The sequence below is a fragment of the Leuresthes tenuis genome, unplaced genomic scaffold (genome assembly GCF_036924035.1).
Source record: "Leuresthes tenuis unplaced genomic scaffold, fLeuTen1.0.hap1 SCAF_4, whole genome shotgun sequence".
NCBI classification, from domain to species: Eukaryota; Metazoa; Chordata; class Actinopteri; order Atheriniformes; family Atherinopsidae; genus Leuresthes; species Leuresthes tenuis.
In genome coordinates, this window is record NW_027325358.1 from 33,152,806 (window position 1) to 33,172,773 (window position 19,968).

The 19,968-nt window shown below is 42.7% G+C and overlaps 5 non-coding genes and 2 pseudogenes across 5 annotated transcripts; 1 reads left to right on the forward strand and 6 right to left on the reverse strand.

Moving 5' to 3' along the window:
• Nucleotides 1–1,049: 1,049 nt before the first annotated feature.
• Nucleotides 1,050–1,237, reverse strand: LOC140306207 (U2 spliceosomal RNA). The gene has a single exon (XR_011915558.1). It is a non-coding gene; the product is annotated as a U2 spliceosomal RNA (small nuclear RNA).
• Nucleotides 1,238–1,512: 275 nt separating this feature from the next.
• On the reverse strand, nucleotides 1,513–1,626 carry LOC140306371 (U5 spliceosomal RNA). The gene has a single exon (XR_011915686.1). It is a non-coding gene; the product is annotated as a U5 spliceosomal RNA (small nuclear RNA).
• Nucleotides 1,627–2,037: 411 nt separating this feature from the next.
• LOC140306069 (U2 spliceosomal RNA) lies at nucleotides 2,038–2,228 on the reverse strand. Its single transcript, XR_011915431.1, has one exon. It is a non-coding gene; the product is annotated as a U2 spliceosomal RNA (small nuclear RNA).
• Nucleotides 2,229–6,803: 4,575 nt separating this feature from the next.
• Nucleotides 6,804–6,980, forward strand: LOC140306237 (U2 spliceosomal RNA; annotated as a pseudogene).
• Nucleotides 6,981–14,285: 7,305 nt separating this feature from the next.
• Nucleotides 14,286–14,473, reverse strand: LOC140306175 (U2 spliceosomal RNA). Its single transcript, XR_011915528.1, has one exon. It is a non-coding gene; the product is annotated as a U2 spliceosomal RNA (small nuclear RNA).
• A 298-nt stretch (nucleotides 14,474–14,771) lies between these two features.
• Nucleotides 14,772–14,885, reverse strand: LOC140306273 (U5 spliceosomal RNA). The gene has a single exon (XR_011915596.1). It is a non-coding gene; the product is annotated as a U5 spliceosomal RNA (small nuclear RNA).
• Nucleotides 14,886–15,296: 411 nt separating this feature from the next.
• LOC140306244 (U2 spliceosomal RNA) lies at nucleotides 15,297–15,456 on the reverse strand (annotated as a pseudogene).
• Between the last annotated feature and the right edge of the window lie 4,512 nt (nucleotides 15,457–19,968).

Sequence of the window (19,968 nt, forward strand, 5' to 3'; positions counted from 1 at the left end):
ATACCCGACTGTACACAATCAATAGCGGGAGCGGAGTTGTTCAGCTAGCCGTTTCTAACACATTTTTCAGCAATTATGGTAGGACATTCACACCTTCTTGCAGCTGAACACCTCCTCTCCCACTTATGATCATGTGCGGATTGATTTTCGAAAATTTTCTTTCATGTTTTCTAGCAATTAAAAATGGACATTTAGACCTTCTTGCAGCTGAACACCTCCGCTCCCGCTTTTGATCATACATTGTCAGGCATTCGAACCTTGTCTTACCCGCTTTTTACAAAATTTAGTCGAACATTCACACCTTTTTGCAGCCGAACAGTTTTTTGCAGCCGAATTTGGGCATTCGAACCTTTTCATACCCACTTTTTACCAACTATGATCGGACATTCACACCGTCTTACAGCGGAACACCTCCGCTCCCTCTTTTGATGGTGTATGTTCGGGCATTCGAACCTTTTCTCACCCGCTTTTTGCAAACTATGGTCGGCCATTCACAGCTTCTTGTAGCCAAAAACCTCCACTCCCTCTTTTGATCGTACTTTGTCGGCCATACTTGTATGGTGGGATATTCACACCCACTTGCATCCGAAGACCTCTGCCCCCACTTTTGTTGATATTTAGCCGATCATTCGCACCTTACCCGCTTTTGGCAAACTATGGCCTTCTTGCAGCCAAAAACCTCTGATCTCGCTTTTGATGATGTAAGGTTGGGCATTCAGACCTTGCTTCACCTGCTTTTCACCAAATATAGTCGGACATTCACACTTTCTTGCAGCCGAACACTTCCGCTCCACCTTTTAGTTTTCTATGGGGCATTCACACCTTTTTTTACACCGCATTTTATAAAAACACCACAGGAACACCGTATTGAGGCTTTGTTCTGACCGCTCATTCGGTGTCGCGTTTCTTTCAAGCAATTCTCCTGATTAGCCCGCACTCGGCTCGCTCCCAGAGCCGTGTTAAAGTCTGCTTCGCATTCACTCTCTTTTCTCAGCAGATTAAAAGAAACTTCCATCCTGCACCACTGTTTGCTTTTTCACAAGAGCAGAGGAGAGCGCACCGTTCCCAGCGGCACTGCAGTACCGGGTCGATGCTTGGAGTGAACGGAGCAAGCTCCTTTTTCAACTCCTATTGATAAAAATCCATTTAATATGTAGTCCTTGCATAGACATATCACATATTAAACTGATAAGTACAGATACTACACTTGATCTTAGCCAAAAGACCGAGAAGCGATATCTGTCCACTGGTTCACGTCCGAGGGCCCTTCCTGGCACAATGCGCACTTGTAGCGGTGTTCGTTTTATGGCCATAGTGTCACTTTGCACCTCCGCCCACCCGCTGCACTGAGCACTCTTCAACCCTTTTAAATGGTATAACTTTACACTACCGCACGCTCCAGCGAGCACCATTCAAGCAACATCGGCACAGTCGCAACAAGTAAGGCGACTCTACTCAGAGAAGTCACTCTGCACAGTAACAAGATTTCTTTTGCACAGACAGAAAGGGCTTCACCCGCAAAGGTAAAGCCTGCCAAAAATAGAAACAATTCATTAGTGCTGCTCTCCACGGAAGTCTTTAGTAAAAGGCGAAGGACTTGTACATTATGAAGAGAAACCAGTGTACGATTATCCATCACTGCGGGAGCAGAGCATCAGGCTAGTTGGCATAGCCACCTTCCCCATGGTGAGCTTTGCTTGGTTGAGACGCTTGCTCCCCCCCCTTGCTCCTCGGCTGACCAAGTAGGAACAATCGGGCCCTATTCGATGGCTGCCTTGTCTTTTACTCTGTGCAAAAGACAAGGCAGCCACAAACAACACGGGAACACCGTATTGAGGCTTTGTTCTGACTGCTCATTCGGTGTTGCGTTTCTTTCAAGCAATTCTCCCGGTTAGCCCGCACTCGGCTCGCTCCCAGAGCCGTGTTAAAGTCAGCTTCGCATTCACTCTCTTTTCTCAGCAGATTAAAAGAAAGTTTCATCTTAGGCTCCCTGAAACTTCCATCCTGCACCGCTGTTTGCTTTTTCACAAGAGCAGAGGAGAGCGCACCTTTCCCAGCGGCACTGCAGTACCGGGTCGATGCTTGGAGTGAACGGAGCAAGCTCCTTTTTCAACTGCTATTGATAAAAATCCATTTAATATGTAGTCCTCGCATAGAGGACATATCAGACATTAAACTGATAAGAACAGATACTACACTTGATCTTAGCCAAAAGGCCGAGAAGCAATATCTGTCCACTGGTTCACGTCCGAGGGCCCTTCCTGGCACAATGCGCACTTGTAGCGGTGTTCTTTTTATGGCCATAGTGTCACTTTGCACCTCCGCCCACCCGCTGCACTGAGCACTCTTCAGCCCTTTTAAATGGTATAACTTTACACTACCACACGCTCCAGCGAGCACCATTCAAGCAACAACTTTGCACTCCAGCTTCGAACATCGGCACAGTCGCAACAAGTAAGGCGACTCTACTCAGAGAAGTCACTCTGCACAGTAACAAGATTTCTTTTGCACAGACAGAAAGGGCTTCATCTGCAAAGGTAAAGCCTGCCAAAAATAGAAACAACTCATTAGTGCTGCTCAACGTTGTACTTTGCAGTAAAAGAAAGAGAAAATCTAAAGTTTCAGGAATCCGAGAATAAGCTTACTTTCATGAGTTCTTCACGATTTCGGATTTTGCTATAAAATGAATTCCTTCACTCAAACTAAATTAAAACTGCTAAACCGCTAATCTGTTACATACAAGGCAGATGTCAAATTCACCGAAATAGGATCTAAGGGTATTTGGCCAATCGAGCTGTAGCAGCTTCGGTAAAAGAGTATAAGTTGAAGAGTTTGTGAATAAAGGTGTGCGCACACATAGTGAGTTGTAGGAAAATAGGCAGGGAGCAATGCCGGCTGGGGTATATGTTCTTGTATGTTGTCTGACTGTTTGATTTGAATGTGTTGTGTAAGTGTCCTGTTGAATGTTACATGTTTGGGCTTTGACACGCTTCACTGTGGTTGTTAACTGTGTGGTGTGTCCTGAAATGTTATATGTTTGGGCTGTGTGACATGCTTAATGCTTTTCAGTAGCAACCCACTTATTCATATATAGCAACTGACAACATAAGAAGTCCGGACATACTTTGATAGTAGTTGTAGAAGTATCCTTATTGATAATAGATAAACTAATTCATAGTGATAGAACAGTAGATGAACAGGTGCCTGCACATGTCTCATGAAAATAAAATGGGTGTATGATTGCTGACGGCAGAGCAATACTGCCAAACTTATGAGTTCTTGTGGCAAACTTGTTTCAGTGTCTTTACGTGTATACGCTGTTTCGCTGACTTGTCACAAGAAACAAAGTGTGTTTGATAAGATCCGACCATTTTATTACGGGAGGATCAGTATGTATGGATTCTGATGTGACTGATAAACCCATTCGTATCTTAAGCATAATCTAATACGTGAGACAACGCCCTGGCTCACAATCAAAAAAAAAAGAGAGAGAGCGGTTTTGTGTCCCCACAGTCCATAATGTAGAAAAGAGAGAAAAAAGCCTTTCTGATTTGGTGTGTGTGCTCACAGTGCAGAGTGTAGAGAAAAGAGAGAAAAGAAAGCCGTTTTGGTGTCACGGGTGTTGTGACTTACACACACACATTTCTGAATTGAGAAAGGAAATTATTTTAGAGAAAGCACTAGAGTTTAGATCCCACATTTGTTGATAGGCATTCATTTAATTTTTCTTTTAATCAGTTTTAAAGTGAATACTAACTGAGAAATGAAAAAGGTTAAGAGTTTAGAAGCTTGGTTCAAGAGCAAAACTTGGTTTATGATCAGCTGAGTCTCTAAACAGAACAGCAAAGGGCTTCATCGAACATTTAAAAAAGATTCAGATTGTTAGAATATCCAGAATTTATAGGAATGGTGGTGATTACTCTTATTTTCTAGAATGGAAATAACTGCACCATGTCTGTTTTATGAATTTAAGGGGCTAAAAAGTTTTGTTCTCGTTTTTCTATGATTAACCGAATGTATGTGAGAGTCCAAACAGACAGAAGGGTTACGGCCGAGCGCTGGACCTTCCAAAAAAGATGAGACAGGCTGGACCTGTGCCATACTAGTTAAGACCTGCCTGTGGATAACAGGTTCATTAAACTCTCACACACACAAACTCACACACGTTCGCACACATACACCCATACACACACACATTCTTGAACTTGCTGCAAGATTAAACCTTTGCATTAACTGACTCCAGCAACTCTGAGTCTCATTGAGAGACTTTTCTCAACAATTGGGTCCTCAAACCAGATCTCAACGTTTTTTCCGCTTTCCAGGGTCGGAGCTGAAACCGTTCACGGGGGAGTCCAGTACTCCTAATGAAAGACCCCCTGCTGAATTGCGGTAATTAGGGGCCAGTGTCCACTGAAAGGAGGAAAAAGGGACGAGATCGTACTTTTGAATCAATGGCCAGAAGCCATTGGCAGTGCAGGCATCAACAATAATGGTGTTATTTCACCCATTAACACTTAAGGTACCTCATGCAGTGGCTGTGATATGGTTACTTAACAAAATATCTTTACCAGACATCTCTCCTACATAACAGTTCTTCTTTCACAGCCACACCTTGTTGTCGAGAGATGTGCTACACTTAATCCATCCACACTGCGACCTACCCCACAGATGGAAAGCCTCATGATTGCATGTCAGAAATAACCATCAGTGTTTTACCCAGGCCAGACTTAACTGATATACGTTATGAAAATGCAGAAATAACTATATTTATTCAACAGGTCAAGCAAAAAACCCTGATGGCACAAATGCTACAGGATTTGCAGTAGTAACAGAAACTGAAGTTTTCTTAAAACAACCACTACCAAAAAATGACTCTGTTCAAGCAGTCGAATTGGTAGCTTTAACTGAAGCTTGTAAATTAAATAACAAAAAGGTTGTTAACGTTTACACTGACAGTCAACTGTACATGTGTTAACACAGCATTGGAAAAACAGGTATGTTGACATCCACAGCTAAATGTATAAACTACAAATATTTTAGCATTATTAGATGTTATTCAATTGCCATCTACAATAGACTCGTATGAATGACCGGAAGGAAAACCATACTGCCAAAGAATTTGTTTAAATATGCTGCAGTATTGAGCCACGGACCATGTCATGTCTCAACAGGAGGGATGGAAGCAATAATGAACCAGGTTTTTACAGCATATGGTTTTACTAATTATTAAAAAAAAAATTTAGAATAAATAAATAAATGAATAAAGTTTTGTCTAGCAGGTCAAATATGTGCAAAATATATGCATGTGCAGTGAAGAATTGCTTGCTGCTTATAAATGCAAAGAAGAACAGCTTACACATAGATGCTCACATATAGGCTGCTGAATGCAATGAAAACCTGCTTATCCAGTAAAGTTCAATGTCAATGTGTAATATTCAATTAGGATTTGCAAAACAGTGAAGTTAAACAATGAATGGGTCCATAGTCGGTATGAGAAGACTACAGGAATATTTACCTGGGTGTACGTTCAAACAGAGATGAGAAAATTGCGATAAATTATTGTTTGTTTGTTTGTTAGTATGTATATGAATGTTATGTGTATAAACTGTGTTGAGTTGTAGTTACTCAGTAGTGTCTCAGTGAAACAACCGACGGGGGAAGCCTTGCGGTGACAACAAAAGCAGTGTTTTACTGATCAGTCAAGTTGCTCCAGTGTACTCCATACAAACTGGTTGGCTACTGAAGGGATAGAAAATGGGGAATACTTGTTTTAAAGCAAACAAGGAATTAGATGGGAAAAATACATGTTTTAACGGGACCCAGACAATATTTAATACTCAGACAGATGGGAGAAGAAGTGTAGTTTTGTAGGAAATCACAAAATTATTACATAAAATTAGTGAAATCAATTGAAGAATGCCTTTCTGAAGAGCTGTTTACCACAGATGAGCAGCTTTGCGACCAAGCACATTGTAGATCGCTTTACTGCCAAAATGATCTAGTTTAATGGATTGGTTTAGACATGCATAACAGCATTTTAAGAACAAAGAGAGAAACAAAAAGGGACAACGCTTCATGGTGGAAGGTGATGTATAAATAACTGTGTATATGATGAAGGAGAGACCATTTGAGCAGCACAGCCATTTCGCAGCACAGGGACAGCAGTCCAAGTTCAAGGATCTCCCACGTGGTATCACCTGTCACACTGTGTAAAGGCATCAAAAGAAGAAAAAATCACCAAACTCAAGGACAAAGAGACGAAGACTCCGGTGAACGAAGAGAGAGGACTTACAAACCAGAAATACAAAAGGATGCTCGATATCAAGATCCAGAAGAAGAGGCTAACAATGCCACGAACACTTACGATGCTGGGAATGATGCCAGCAATGAACAGAGAAGAAGATTCAGTGTCATCAATCTGCAACACGTGCCTCTAATGAGGGGGTGAATATAGAATCCTCAACGATTACAACGTCTCTGGGAACTGTGACAACAACAAGGTTTAAACCATTTTGATATATATTGTAACCTATTGGCTAAGGAATAGTGCTGAAAATTAGGTAAATCTAATCCACCACTGTCCTTGGTCTTCTGTAGGGTTTTTAAACTAATACGTGGTGGTTTGTTTTTCCACAGAAATTTGGAGATGCATGAATCTAGTGACTTAAACCAAGTAGCAGATGGTTTTATGGGGATCATTGAGAACAAATAGTTAACTTTTGGTAGTATCATCATTTTAATGGTTGTAACTCTCCCCATAAGTGATATAGGTAAGGACTTCCGACGAGAGAGATCGTCCTCTACTCTCTTTAATAATTGCACATAATCCATCTGTACTTATCAGTTTAATATGTGATATGTCTATGCAAGGACTACATATTAAATGGATTTTTATCAATAGGAGTTGAAAAAGGAGCTTGCTCCGTTCATTCCAAGCATCTACCCGGTATTGTAGTGCCGCTGGGAACGGTGCGCTCTCCTCTGCTCTTGTGAAAAAGCAAACAGCGGTGCAGGATGGAAGTTTCTTTTAGTCTGCTGAGAAAAGAGAGTGAATACGAAGTAGACTTTAACACGGCTCTGGGAGCGAGCCGAGTGCGGGCTAACCTGGAGAAATGCTTGAAAGAAACGCGACACCGAATGAGCGGTCAGAACAAAGCCTCAATACGGTGTTCCTGTGGTGTTTTTATAAAATGCGGTGATAATAAAGGTGTGAATGCCCCATAGAAAACTAAAAGGTGGAGCGGAAGTGTTCGGCTGCAAGAAGGTGTGAATGTCCGACTATATTTGGTGAAAAGCAGGTGAAGCAAGGTCTGAATGCCCAACCTTACATCATCAAAAGCGAGATCAGAGGTTTTTGGCTGCAAGAAGGCCATAGTTTGCCAAAAGCGGGTAAGGTGCGAATGACCGACTAAATATCAACAAAAGTGGGGGCGGAGGTCTTCGGATGCAAGTGGGTGTGAATATCCCACCATACAAGTATGGTGGAGAGGAAGCTGTGAATGGCCGACCATAGTTTGCAAAAAGCGGGTGAGAAAAGGTGCGAATGTCCAACCATACATGATCAAAACAGGGAGCGGAGGTGTTTGGCTGCGACAAGGTGTGAATGTCCACCCATAATTAATGAAAAGCGGGCAACAAGTAGGTTCGAATGCCATACCATACATCATCAAAAGCAGGAGTGGATGTGTTCGGCTACAAGAAAGTTTGAATGTCCGAGCATAGTTTGTAAAAAGCGGGGTAAGAAAAGGTTCGAATGCCCGAACATACAACATCAAAAGAGGGAGCGAAGGTGTTCCGCTGTAAGACGGTGTGAATGTCCGACCATAGTTGGTAAAAAGTGGGTATGAAAAGGTTCGAATGCCCAAATTCGGCTGCAAAAAACTGTGTTCGGCTGCAAAAAGGTGTGAATGTTCGACTAAAGTTTGTAAAAAGTGGGTAAGACAAGGTGCGAATGCCTGACAATGTATGATCAAAAGCGGGAGAAGAGTTGTTCAGCTGCAAGACGGTCTAAATGTCCATTATTAATTGCTAGAAAACATGAAAGAAAATTTTCGAAAATCAATCCGCACATGATCATAAGTGGGAGAGGAGGTGTTCAGCTGCAAGAAGGTGTGAATGTCCTACCATAATTGCTGAAAAATGTGTTAGAAACGGTAAGAATGCCGGACCATACCTCATCAAAAGCTAGAGAGGTGGTGTTCGGCTGCAAGTAGGTGTGAATGTCTGACTAAAGTTCAAATATATTAACAAAAGCGGGAGGAGAGGTCTTCGGATGAGTGGTTGAGAATTTCCAACCATAATCTATAAAATGCGGTGAAAAAAAAGATGTGATAGAAACCTAAAAGGTGGAGCGGAAGTGTTCGGCTGCAAGAAGGTGTGAATGTCCATCTATAGTTGGTGAAAAGCAGGAAAAGCAAGGTCTGAATGCCCAATCTTACATCATCAAAAGCGAGATCAGAGGTGATTGGCGCCAAGAAAACGGGTAAGGTGTGAATGACCGACTAAATATCAACAAAAGTGGGGGCGGAGATCTTCGGATGCAAGTTGGTGTGAATATCTCACCATACAAGTATGGTGGAGAGGAAGCTGTGAATGGCCGACCATAGTTTGCAAAAAGCGGGTGAGAAAAGGTGCGAATGTCCAACCATACATGATCAAAACAGGGAGCGGAAGTGTTTGGCTGCGACAAGGTGTGAATGTCCACCCATAATTAATGAAAAGCGGGAAACAAGTAGGTTCGAATGCCCAACCATACATCAACAAAAGCAGGAGTGGATGTGTTTGGCTACAAGAAGGTTTGAATGTCCAAGCATAGTTTGTAAAAAGCGGTTAAGAAAAGGTGCGAATGCCCGACAAAGTATGATCAAAAGAGGGAGCGGAAGTGTTACGCTGAAAGACGGTGTGAATGTCCGACCATAGTTGGTAAAAAGCGGGTAAGAAAAGGTTCGAATGCCCGAATATATACCATCAAAAGCGGAAGCGGAGGTGTTCGGCTGCAAAAAGGTGCAAATGTCCAACCATACTTGATCAAAACAGGGAGCAGAGCTGTTCGACTGCAAGTAGGTGTGAATGTCCACCCATAATTCCTGAAAAATGGGTAAGAAAAGGTGCGAATGCCCAACCATACATCATCAAAAGAAGAAGTGGATGTGTTCTGCTACAAGAAGGTTTGAATGTCCGACCATAGTTTGTAAAAAGTGGGTAAGAAAAAGTTCGAATGCCCGAACATACACCATCAAAAGAGGGAGCGGAGGTGTTCCGCTGTAAGATGCTTCGAATGTCCGACCATAGTTGGTCAAAATTGGGTAAGAAAAGGTTAAAAAACCCGACTGTACACAATCAATAGCGGGAGCGGAGTTGGTCGGCTACAAGAAGGTGTGAAAGTCCGACCATGGTTTGTAAAACGCGGGTAAGACAAGGTGCGAATGCCCGACAATGTATGATCAAAAGAGGGAGCGGAGGTGTTCGGCTGCAAGGTCTGAATTTCCAACCATAATTTGTAAACACCGTTGAAGAAAAGCCTCGAAAGCCCGACTATACACCATCAAAAGCGGGAGAGGAGGTGTTCAGCTGCAAGAAGGTCTGAATGTCCACCAATAATTACTGAATAATGGGTAAGAAAAGTTGTGAATACCCAACTATACATCATCAAAAGCAGAAGTGGATGTGTTCAGCCACAAGAAGGTTTGAATGTCCGACCATAGTTTGTAAAAGGCGGGTAAGAAAAGGTTCGAATGCCCGAACATACACAATCAAAAGAGGGAGCGGAGGTGTTTCGCTGCAAGAAGGTGTGAATGTCCGAGCATAGTTTTTTAAAAAGTGGGTAAGAAAAGGTTCGAATGCCAGAACATACACCATCAAAAGAGGGAGCGGAGGTGTTCCGCTGTAAGAAGGTGTGAATGTCCGACCATAGTTGGTAAAAAGCGGGTAAGAAAAGGTTAAAATACCCGACTCTACACAATCAATAGCGGGAGTGGAGTTGTTCGGCTAAAAGAAGGTGTGAAAGTCCGACAATGGTTTGTAAAAAGCGGGTAAGAAAAGGTTCGAATGCCAAAATATACACCATCAAAAGCGGAAGCCGAGGTGTTCGGCTGCAAGTAGGTGTGAATGTCAGATCATAATTTGCAAAAAGCTGATGAGAAAGGTGTGAATGTCCGACCATAATTGGTAAAAAGCGGGTAAGAAAAGGTTAAAATACCAGACTGTACACAATCAATAGCGGGAGCGGAGTTGTTTGGCTTCTAAAAGGTGTGAAAGTCCAACCATGGTTTGTAAAAAGCGGGTAAGAAAAGGTGCGAATGCCGGACAATGTATGATCAAAAGAGGGAACGGAGGTGTTCGGCTGCAAGAAGGTCTGAATATCTAACCATAATTTGTAAAAACCGGGGAAGAAAAGGCTCGAAAGCCCGACTATACACCATCAAAAGCGGGAGCAGAGGTGTTCAGCTGCAAGAAGGTCTCAATGTCCATCAATAATTGCTAGAAAACATGAAAGAAAATTTTTGAATATCAAACCGCACATGATCATATGCGGGAGAGGAGGTGTTCAGCTGCAAGATGGTGTGAATGTCCACCCATAATTCCTGAAAAATGGGTAAAAAAAGGTGCGAATGCCCAACCATACATCATCAAAAGCAGGTGTGAATGTCAGATCATAATTTGCAAAAACCTGATGAGAAATGGTGAGAATGCCCGACTATACACCATCAAATTAGGGAGCGGAGGTGTTCGGCTGTGAGTAGGTGTGAATGTCCGACCATACTTGCTGAAAAATATGACAAAGCAGTTTTCACTTGGTTTGAGTGAAGGAATTCATTTTATATCAAAATCCGAAATTGTGTAGAACTCGTGGAAATAAGTTTATTCTCGGATTCCTAAAGGTTTAGTGTTGTTCTTTGGTATACTGCAAAGTAATACTTTCTATTTTGTTGAAACCGATTCAGACATGGATAAATATGAAGGACAAAGCAGTTTTAACTTGGTTTGAGTGAAGGAATTAATTTTATATCAAAATCCGAAATTGTGTAGAACTGGTGAAAAGAAGCTTATTCTCGGATTACTAAAGGTTTAGTGTTGTTCTTTGGTATACTGCAAAGTAATACTTTCTTTTTTGTTGAAACATATTCAGACATGGATAAATATGAAGGACAAAGCAGTTTTAACTTGGTTTGAGTGAAGGAATTCATTTTATATCAAAATCCGGAATTGTGTAGAACTCGTGAAAAGAAGCTTATTCTCGGATTCCTGAAAAGGTTTAGAGATGTTCTTTCCTATCCTGCAAAGTACAACGTTCTTTTTTTGTTTAAAGCTATTTAGACATGGATAAATATGAAGGACAAAGCAGTTTTAACTTGGTTTGAGTGAAGGAATTCATTTTATATCAAAATCCGAAATTGTGTAGAACTCGTGAAAATAAGATTATTCTCGGATTCCTAAAGGTTTAGTGTTGTTCTTTCCTATCCTGCAAAGTACAACGTTCTTTTTTTGTTTAAACCTATTATGACATGGATAAATATGAAGGACAAAGCAGTTTTAACTTGGTTTGAGTGAAGGAATTCATTTTATATCAAAATCCAGAGTTGTGCATTATGGCAGCAGAATTGTAGTCTGAATACCTTTTATGCCAAACAGATTTGCCTTGCCAAGGGAAGTTTTATAAATGTTTATTGTTTATGTTTAAAATATATAAACTAGCAGAAGAATTAATTCATCCGCCTGGTCCCTCCCACCCCGGAGAGGGCAGCCAGAGACTGGCTGCAATAGACATCCCCGCAACCTGGGACCCAACACAGGGCAGGAGGGCCTTATGTCCACCAGGCTCAGGGCCTGCAGTCACCATATTCCGGGAGCTACTGTACCCACAGAAGGAACTGCTTTGTCCTTCATATTTATCCATGTCTAAATAGCTTTAAACAAAAAAAGAACGTTGTACTTTGCAGGATAGGAAAGATCAACTCTAAACCTTTTCAGGAATCCGAGAATAAGCGTCGATGGACGAGTTCTACACAATTTCGGATTTTGATATAAAATTGAATTCCTTCACTCAAACCAAGTTAAAACTGCTTTGTCCTTGATATTTATCCATGTCTGAATCGGTTTCAACAAAATAGAAAGTATTACTTTGCAGTATACCAAAGAACAACACTAAACCTTTAAGAATCCGAGAATAAACTTATTTCCACGAGTTTTACACAATTTCGGATTTTGATATAAAATGAATTCCTTCACTAGAACCAAGTGAAAACTGCTTTGTCATATTTTTCAGCAAGTATGGTCGGACATTCACACCTACTCACAGCCGAACACCTCCGCTCCCGCATTTGATGGTGTATAGTCGGGCATTCTCACCATTTCTCATCAGGTTTTTGCAAATTATGATCTGACATTCACACTTGCTTTTGATGATGTATGGTTGGGCATTCGCACCTTTTTTTTTACCCATTTTTGAGGAATTATGGGTGGACATTCACACCTTCTTGCAGCTGAACACCTCCGCTCCCACTTATGATCATGTGCGGTTTGATATTCGAAAGTTTTCTTTCATGTTTTCTAGCAATTATTGATGGACATTCAGACCTTCTTGCAGCTGAACCCCTCTGCTCCCGCTTTTGATGGTGTATATTCGGGCTTCCGAGCCTTTTCTTCCCCGGTTTTTACAAATTATGGTTGGACATTCACAGCTTCCTCTCCACCATACTTGTATGGTGGGATATTCACACCCACTTGCATCCGAAGATCTCCGCCCCCACTTTTGTTGATATTTAGTCGGTCATTCACACCTTACCCGTTTTCTTGCCGCCAAACACCTCTGATCTCGCTTTTGATGATATAAGATTGGGCATTCAGACCTTGCTTTTCCTGCTTTTCACCAACTATAGATGGACATTCACACCTTCTTGCAGCCAAACACTTCCGCTCCACCTTTTAGGTTTCTATCACACCTTTTTTTTCACCGCATTTTATAGATTATGGTTGGAAATTCTCAACCACTCATCTGAAGACCTCTCCTCCCGCTTTTGTTAATATATTTTAACTTTAGTCAGACATTCACACCTACTTGCAGCCGAACACCACCTCTCTAGCTTTTGATGATGTATGGTCCGGCATTCTTACCGTTTCTAACACATTTTTCAGCAATTATGGTAGGACATTCACACCTTCTTGCAGCTGAACACTTCCTCTCCCACTTATGATCATGTGCGGATTGATTTTCGAAAATTTTCTTTCATGTTTTCTAGCAATTAATAATGGACATTTAGACCTTCTTGCAGCTGAACACCTCCGCTCCCGCTTTTGATCATACATTGTCAGGCATTCGCACCTTGTCTTACCCGCTTTTTACAAACTTTAGTCGAACATTCACACCTTTTTGCAGCCGAACACAGTTTTTTGCAGCCGAATTTGGGCATTCGAACCTTTTCATACCCACTTTTTAGAAACTATGGTCGGACATTCACACCGTCTTACAGCGGAACACCTCCGCTCCCTCTTTTGATGGTTTATGTTTGGGCATTCGAACCTTTTCTTACCCGCTTTTTACAAACTATGCTCGGACATTCAAACCTTCTTGTAGCCGAACACATCCACTCCTGCTTTTGATGATGTATGGTTGGGCATTCGAACCTACTTGTTGCCCGCTTTTCATTAATTATGGGTGGACATTTACACCTTGTCGCAGCCAAACACCTCCGCTCCCTGTTTTGATCATGTATGGTTGGACATTCGCACCTTTTCTCACCCGCTTTTTGCAAACTATGGCCGGCCATTCACAGCTTCCTCTCCACCATACTTGTATGGTGGGATATTCACACTCACTTGCATCCGAAGACCTCCGCCCCCACTTTTGTTGATATTTAGTCGGTCATTCGCACCTTACCCGCTTTTGGCAAACTATGGCCTTCTTGCAGCCAAAAACCTCTGATCTCGCTTTTGATGATGTAAGGTTGGGCATTCAGACCTTGCTTCACCTGCTTTTCACCAAATATAGTCGGACATTCACACCTTCTTTCAGCCGAACACTTCCGCTCCACCTTTTAGTTTTCTATGAGGCATTCACACCTTTTTTTTCACCGCATTTTATAAAAACAACACAGGAACACCGTATTGAGGCTTTGTTCTGACCGCTCATTCGGTGTCGCGTTTCTTTCAAGCAATTCTCCTGGTTAGCCCGCACTCGGCTCGCTCCCAGAGCCGTGTTAAAGTCTACTTCGCATTCACTCTCTTTTCTCAGCAGACTAAAAGAAACTTCCATCCTGCACCGCTGTTTGCTTTTTCACAAGAGCAGAGGAGAGCGCACCATTCCCAGCGGCACTGCAGTACCGGGTCGATGCTTGGAGTGAACGGAGCAAGCTCCTTTTTCAACTCCTATTGATAAAAATCCATTTAATATGTAGTCCTTGCATAGACATATCACATATTAAACTGATAAGTACAGATACTACACTTGATCTTAGCCAAAAGGCCGAGAAGCGATATCTGTCCACTGGTTCACGTCCGAGGGCCCTTCCTGGCACAATGCGCACTTCTAGCGGTGTTCTTTTTATGGCCATAGTGTCACTTTGCACCTCCACCCACCCGCTGCACTGAGCACTCTTCAACCCTTTTAAATGGTATAACTTTACACTGCCGCACGCTCCAGCGAGCACCATTCAAGCAACAACTTTGCACTCCAGCTTTGAACATCGGCACAGTCGCAACAAGTAAGGCGACTCTACTCAGAGAAGTCACTCTGCACAGTAACAAGATTTCTTTTGCACAGACAGAAAGGGCTTCACCCGCAAAGGTAAAGCCTGCCAAAAATAGAAACAATTCATTAGTGCTGCTCTCCACGGAAGTCTTTAGTAAAAGGCGAAAGACTTGTACATTATGAAGAGAAACCAGAGTACGATTATCCATCACTGCGGGAGCAGGGCATCAGGCTAGTTGGCATAGCCACCTTCCCCATGGTGAGCTTTGCTTGGTTGAGACGCTTGCTCTCCCCCCTTGCTCCTCGGTTGACCAAGTAGGAACAATCGGGCCCTATTCGATGGCTGCCTTGTCTTTTACTCTGTGCAAAAGACAAGGCAGCCACAAACAACACGGGAACACCGTATTGAGGCTTTGTTCTGACCGCTCATTCTGTGTGGCGTTTCTTTCAAGCAGTTCTCCCGGTTAGCCCGCACTCGGCTCGCTCCCAGAGCCATGTTAAAGTCTGCTTCGCATTCACTCTCTTTTCTCAGCAGATTAAAAGAAAGTTTCATCTTGGGCTCCCTGAAACTTCCATCCTGCACCGCTGTTTGCTTTTTCACAAGAGCAGAGGAGAGCGCACCGTTCCCAGCGGCACTGCAGTACCGGGTCGATGCTTGGAGTGAATGGAGCAAGTTCCTTTTTCAACTCCTATTGATAAAAATCCATTTAATATGTAGTCCTCGCATAGAGGACATATCGGACAATTTTGAAAAATGAGGAAAAAAATGTTTAGGTAGACAGGGTTTACCATCAGGTCCCATCCAAACACCATCCGTATGAGTTGCACCCACAGAGGACCAAATGCGTCCAGAGGACCAAATTTCATCTGCAGAGGCAAAAGTTTGCAAAGCATGGAGATCTGTGAGGGAGTCTTCTGCCTGCAAAGAGAGGGAAGCGAAAACAGGAAAAGATTTAGCTGCTTGCTTAGCTGCAGCATCAGCTCTGGCATTGCCACAAGCAACAGGATCGTCTGAGTTAGTGTGAGCCGCACACTTACAGACCGAGATTGCTGTAGGCAAAAGGATCGCATCAAGAAGATCAGAAACCTGCTTGGAGTTCATTATAGTTTTACCATCTGATTTAAGGAAATGCATGTGTTTCCACAGCGCACCAAAGTCATGAACAACACCAAAAGCATATCTGGAATCTGTGTAAATAGTGACAGACTTACCAGCTGCCAACTTACAAGCCTCAGTAAGTGCAATAAGCTCAGTAGTTTGAGCAGAGAAATGTTTAGGAAGAGAACCAGACAACAAAGTGTCATGTGAAGAACATACTGCAAACCAAACACAGTTAGTACCTGTGGCTGGATCACGCAAAGCTGATCCATCTACAAAAAGAATCATGTCAGAGTTTGGAAGAGGAGTCTCTAAAAGATCAGGTCGGGGTGTACAAACTTGTTCCAAAACAGATTCACAGTCATGAGGCTCCCCATCCTCAGGAGTCGGAAGCAAAGTAGCAGGATTCAGAACAGTACAACGTTTAACAGTGACATTTGGCATATCAAGGAGCACAGAGGTGTATCTGAGCCAACGAGCAGTTGAAAGATGTGAAGTTTTCTGCTCGAGAAGAATAATGGCAACAGCATGAGGAACCAAAACAGTCAAATTAGCGTAGCCCACAATATCTTGGGAGGCCAGGACAGCTTTCTCTGCAGCTGCAACAGCACGAAGACAACCAGGCAGGCCTGCAGCCACAGAGTCCAGTTTTGCTGAGAAATGAGCCACTGGCCTTTGCCTGCCCCATGTTCCTGCATAAGAACAGATGTCATACAACCATGCTTCTCATCAACTGCCTGTATGAAAGGTTTATGAGGATCTGGAATGCCAAGTGTTGGTGCTGTTTGAAGAGCCAGCTTAAGCTGACTAAAGGCTGATTCAGCCTCAGGAGTCCATGGAACACGATCAGCTGACTGGAGGCCTTTACCATGGATAAGAGCACCTAAGAGAGCTTCGAGAAAAGAGTAGTTAGGAATAAAGTTCCTGCAGTAAGATGTTATACCTAAGAATGACATAAGCTGTTTTTTAGTAACCGGTTTAGGAATGATCTGAACTGCAGCAACACGTTTAGGAGAAAGTGAGCGCCCATCCTTAGAAATCACATGACCCAAAAAGGTGACTTCGTCCTGTACAAACTGTAACTTAGAAAGGCTGGCTTTATGGCCATAAGAATGAAGATGTTTCAACAGATTCACTGTCTTTTTCACACTGTTGTTTAGATGGACTACATAAAACGATGTCATCCACATACTGCAAAAGAGCAGAGCCTGTGGTTGATTGAAGTTAATCCAGACTAGCTTTGAGGGCAGCATTGTAAATAGTGGGACTTTCACAGTACCCCTGGCATAACCGGGTAAAAGTCCAAGATCTCCCTTCAAACTAAAAAGCAAACCAAAATGGGCTATCAGGGTGCACTGGCGACAAGTCAACCACTGAGAAAAACTGTGCATCTGATGTAATTTGAGACAAAATAGTGTGTGGGTTGGGCACAGTAGGAGCATGTGGCTGAACTGCAGCATTCACCGCTTGGAGGTCCTGTACAAAACGCCATTCATCTGGCTAGCCAGCATCTTTAATCTTTTTAACAGGAAACAATGGAGTAAATACAGGTGAATTTTCAAAAGGAACAATAACGCCTGTTTTCTGAAAAGATTGAAAAACAGGTTTAATCCCTTTAATTGCTTCAGGCTTAAAAGGGTATTGTTTTTTACATGGAAGTCTGATTTAGGGGTGACAATTACTGGTTCACAGCCTTTTATCAACCCCACATCATATTTACTCTTAGCTCAAAGATCATTGGGCACTTCAGCCAACATGGGTATCGAAGACAAATCTGTTTCAGATAAAAAACATGCTTCAAAATGTGATTCTGTGGTAGGAATTAAATCCACAGTTCTTTGACAATGCATTGTACTCAAAAATGTTTTTTTGTATGCTGACAATCGTTCAGAAAACATCAAATTTGGATCAGCAGGTGAAACGGTCCACTCCATTTCTTTCTGACATGTAGCAACAAACTCTCCCACACCTTGTCACTGCCAGTGTGTACGTTTGTCCAAGGAAATGTGAGGGCGAGTACCACAAACATTAAAAAAATCGAAGTGCTCTGGAGTGAGCGACACAGTCAATAAAGTAGGCGCACATATTTTTTCACTTCTTCTCATAGTCATTGTCAGGCCCCAAAGAAATGTGTGATGTGCAGTGCAAATCAGTAGGTTGCATGACATCAGAAAGGGGTGAAACTAACGCTTTTGCTTCTTCCACTAGTTGTTGTGAAAAAGGAGAGCTCGGAAGTTTCCACTCATAAGCATATGTAAGTGCCGATGAATCAAACTGCACTGCTGTGAAAACTTTGTCAGGCTGTAACATAACCGTAACACCCTCTGGTGTAGAAGTTAAAATAATGCCTAATTTACACATGAGATCACAGCCCATCAGGTTAATGGGACACAACTCTGATAACAAAAATGAGTGTTTGAAGGAGAGCTCATCGGGAGTGACAACACGCAATGGGCATTGTCATTTTCTCCTTCACAACCTGTCCTGATGCAGACATACAGTAAACGTGGTTTCCACTTAACTTTGGAGGACAATCAAACTCCCCTGACGTCACTACTGATGAACATAAGTTCCTATATTCTGAGAGAAATATCTTTGCTCTAGGACGGAAACAGCATGCAAAACTTTACTACGTGAATCACAGTCGGCAAGCGTTTCTTCACTACACAGAGCAGGAAAAATGTGTGAGTGTGTTTGTGCTATCACCCATTAGTGGAGGCTCCGCTGCCGCGTGACGTCCAGAACCTGCCTCCCACCCTCAGTCAGCCTTTGGCCAAATTTCATCACTTTTCAGCTGTGGACAGTCCTTCTTCCAGTGTCCAGTCTGGCCACAGTAAAAACAAATATTCGGATCATAGCTCTGGCGTGGCCCATTTCGACCTCCTCTCTCACACGTCCACGTCTTCGACTTCGGCCTCGTCCTCTGTTTACACCAACTGCGTAATACATGGTCATGGCTGCCAAATGCAGCTCCTTTTCACACTTGTCCCTTTTGGTTGTCTTACGCGTCTCAACTTGGTTCTGAGCATGGCGAGCATATTGGCGAACGTCAGCCAAACGAGGACCCTCATACCATCCCACGTAAATGTTCTTTATTTATAGTGGCGACATCTGGCATGAGGCCTTTAATTATTGCATCGCAAACTGTGGCCTTCTCTCAGCCAAACACCTCTGATCTCGCTTTTCATGATGTAAGGTTGGGCATTCAGACCTTGCTTCACCTGCTTTTCACCAAATATAGTCGGAGATTCACACCTTCTTGCAGCCGAACACTTCCGCTCCACCTTTTAGTGTTCTATCACACCTTTTTTTTCACCGCATTTTATAGATTATGGTTGGAAATTCTCAACCACTCTCATCCGAAGACCTCTCCTTGCCGCTTTTGTTAATATATTTGAACTTTAGTCGGACATTCACACCTTCTTGCAGCCGAACCACCTCCGCTCCCTGTTTTGATCATGTATGGTCTGGCAATACTACCTTTTCTTACCCGTTTGTGAGTAATTATGGCTGGACATTCACACCTACTTGCAGCCGAACACCACCTCTCCCGCTTTTGATGATATATGGTCCGGCATTCTTACCTTTTCTAACACATTTTTCAGCAATTATGGTCGGAGATTCACACCTCCTCACAGCCGAACACCTCCGCTCCCGCATTTGATGGTGTATAGTCGGGCACCTTTTCTCATCAGCTTTTTGCAAATTATGATCTAACATTCACACCTGCTTTTGATGATGTATGGTTGGGCATTCTTACCTTTTTTTTTACCCATTTTTCAGGAATTATGGGTGGACATTCAAACCTTCCTGCAGCTGAAAACCTCCTCTCCCGCTTATGATCATGTGCGGTTTGATATTCGAAAATTTTCTTTCATGTTTTCTAGCAATTATTGATGGACATTCAGACCTTCTTGCAGCTGAACACCTCTGCTCCCGCTTTTGATGGTGTATAGTCGGGCTTTCGATTCTTTTCTTCCCCGTTTTAAAAAAAATTATGGTTGGACATTCAGACCTTCTTTCAGCCGAAAACCTCCGCTCCCTCTATTGATCATACATTGTCGGGCATTCGCACCTTTTCTTACCCGCTTTTTACAATCCATGGTCGGACTTTCACACCTTCTTGTAGCCGAACACATACGCTCCCGCTATTGATTGTGTACAGTCGGGTATTTTAACCTTT